We start from the raw sequence: 3,672 nt of genomic DNA on the forward strand, positions 1-3,672 counted from the left end.
AGTCCGTGAATATTAATGAATGTGACATTTTAATTGCTGAAGAATGTGGGCAAACACTGCTTCTCATATTGTTATATCAATATCAGCAGGTCATTATGCAAGTTGAAAATTGAATAAAATAATTATTATTAAAGGACTCATACAGGGGAAAGGCCATTTACATGTACAGTTTGTGGCAAGGGCTTTAGTCAAAAGATTAATCTAAAAACACACATGAAGACGTGTCATAAAGAGGAAAAGGCTGTTAAATGATGAGTGTTTTTTTCCTTCTTCAGATAAGGTAAATTATTCAGTTTAGTCCAGCTATATACATTAATGATGAAATGAAAAGTATAAAAGTACCTCAAATTAAATGTACTTAAATACAAAAAGTACCCGGTGTAAAAATGTACTTAAGTATAAAAGTAAAAATTACAAAGTACAAGTAAAAAGTACAACATGCTTTTCAAAATGCCTACAAAGAAATGAAGTCCAAAAGTGGCTTTATTTCAACACTCGTCTCGAAACTGGCCATTCATTATCAATGGCATTTATATGTTTGTGTTGGGATAAACACTAGAAACTAAACTGGCCACTCATTATCATTACAAACAACTCAGGGTGCAAGCAAGCTCACACAAAAATATATTTCAGATTGGGGTCCACAGTAATTTAGGGGAGAATGGGGAGAGCCATTGCAATTTGCAAAACAGACATTATAATTGCGTGAATTCACGCATTATAATTAGCCCTTCACTAATTAAGCCCCACCCACTCCACTTTGCAGGGCAAACTGTCTCCCATTGAGATGCATGTAAATGTGTATTACATTATTGGGGGATAAAGTTGAAACCGATATCAACTTTAACGACCATCCCGTTCGACAGACATGCAATGCACGGTAAAGACTAGGCCTACAGTGATTATTATTGCAATCACCTGGATGGGTGAGTCGTGTAACTTTCCTGACGTTAAGATTTGTATGTGAGTCCCATACACATGCGCTGCATCTGCTGGTTATTGCAGTTCTGTTTTCGTCACATAATGTGACGAAAACAGAACTGCAATAACCAGCAGATGCAGCGCACGTCAGACACACACACACACACGCACACGCACACACACACACACACACACACACACACAGCGCGGCTCGCTGTTATTTATTCACCGCACCAGAGAGAGACAGGGAGAGAGAGAGAGAGAGAGACGGGCGCTTCTTGTCCAGCTTTTTCAACGCACCGCACCACCATGCTTCTGTGTGAATGTGAACGAATGAGTGAGGCGATGACTTTATAAACTTTATGTGGAAAATGCGGAGATTGCGCATATTTCGCGTGGAAATGTGTAGCGAGTAACGAAAGGTGTCCAATTTTAATGTAGCGGATTAAAAGTATGATTTTTTACTTGTAAATGTAACGAAGTAAAAGTAAAAATACAGAAAAATAAAAATAGTAAATAAAAGTACAAATTCTCAAAATGTGTACTTAAGTACAGTAACGAAGTAATTGTACTTCGTTATTTTCCACCACTGCTCTTATGTATAAATAAATCAATAATAATAATATTATATTTTGTAGGATTATTATGATTTTTTTTTAAACTATTATTGAATATAATTAAGTGGATTCTTCTTCTACTTCTTCTTGCAGCTATATTTATTTTTATTTTTATTAATAATAATATGTACCTGCAGACTATAGTAATTGTAACACTTTACTGTGGTCGTGGTGGGGTAAATTCACCCGGCATATCTAAGCCTGGGAGTATTAGGGCCGATTCATACTCCTATTTTAGAGCCGAATAAAAGTCGGTTCGGAGCCTACAATTTGACGTAATTTGAGGTTCGGGGGGGGGGGCGGGTACCGTCCTAAAGTCGGCTCTTTTTTCTGACGAGCCGAAATCATTTCGGCACTACAGCGCCGAAACAGCGGCAAAATAGGAGTATGAATCGGCCCTTAGCCTGGGACCGAGGCTTCACCCGGCATGAATTGCAGGCTTCTCCGTCTTCTCGGCTACTCTGAGTCTGTTGTTGAGAAATGAGCAGACAAGACTCCACAACAAAGGCTTATATTTCGCCGTTTTTCTCCGGAGAAATTCAGTTGAAAGGTCAGTGTATTTTTATATCTGATATATACTGTGTGTAGTGTAATTGCACGTGTTAGAATCGTTTTGATCTTTATCTGTGCACGACTGCACGTAACCCTAACGCTAGCTGAGGGAATAGATTAGCGTTATGGACAGTGTTTTATATTATTTCATTTTACAGACAAACAAGATGACGTTCCAAGACCCAGGCGGTGGAGGCTGGGGGAAACAAAGCAACCTCATATCAGAAGTAAGTAAAATGGTTTAGTAGCGAACAATAATAATGTATCATGATGTTCTTTTCTAACGTCTTCTTATGTTGATAAAAGTCCACAATTATTCAAATTAGATAAGATTTGATACGTTGCTTGTGTAGGCTACATAAACAGCATTTTTGCTGTAAATCACATTTTTTGTCATTCTTTGTTCCAGAACTTGCACCATGAAAGGCATTTTCTAAAGTAAGTATAGGCCTCCTGTGATGTCTGTGGCCTTAAATATCAATGCTAATGCTTTATTTTGCAAACAATCACAAGCAGACATTGTGTCACTTAATTATTATTTTGTTCAATGTTTGCCTGTTATCTCCTATGGTACCACATCAATACAGCATGGAAATGTGGGGTCTGCAAGGCTACATCTTCGTCAAATGGTGGTCCGTGGCTCAAATACAGAATAAATAATGGGCCCTGCATGATCTACTGCGCTTGATATAGGCACCTCTGTCTTGCAAATGTAAAAAATATCACATAGTAGGCTAATATTTAAAACAGACTCTCTGTTCTTGTCTCCTCTAAAGGAACTCACAAAAACTGCCCTGTCTCTGCTCTGTCTGAACAGTTATTTGGTGGGAACCACTGAATTGAGTCATTACTTTTTGAAACAACTGAACGTTTTTTACTGAAAACAAATTTCAATTTTGTATCTTTGTCTTTTCCTGTCTCTAAACTTCTCAGTACTGGAACCCTGCGTTCTCTACCGCCCTGACCTGGTTTCTACTCCAGTTACATCATGGCAACAACAACAGCAGCTACATAACAAGGTTAAGCCATATATTTTGTGTAACTTCTGTATATATTGGCCTTTGGATCCTGCTGAAAATAGCCGATCTACAAGCTCTCTTGCCTCAAGTTTGCAATGTGTAACTGTGTACCATTGTTAATTTGTTACCATCATGACATTTTGACATCATGGTTGACAACGCCCGGCTAGAGCACCAGTCCTCCCCGACATACCTTGGAGTGAAGCTCGACAGAACTCTGTCCTTTAAGCAACACCTGGACAGCGTCAAGGGAAAGACCACCGCCCGTGCAGCACTGATAAGGCGTCTAGCTGGCACGACATGGGGAGCGTCCACAAAGACGCTGCGCATCTCCACCGAGGCCCTGGTGTTCCCCACCGCTGAGTACTGTGCCCCAGTCTGGAGCCGTAGCCCCCACGTCCAAAAACTGGATGCTGCCCTCAACAGCGCCCTACGGACTGTCTCTGGATGCTTACGAGCCACTCCAACCAACCAACTGCCAGTCCTTGCTGGAATCGCCCCCGCAGAGGTCAGGCGAGAAGCAGCCACACTGGCCCTTGCTCGCAAGGCCCAGCTGAGCGAAG

The sequence above is a fragment of the Protomyctophum bolini genome (assembly GCF_963924005.1).
Source record: "Protomyctophum bolini genome assembly, chromosome: 17".
NCBI classification, from domain to species: domain Eukaryota; kingdom Metazoa; phylum Chordata; class Actinopteri; order Myctophiformes; family Myctophidae; genus Protomyctophum; species Protomyctophum bolini.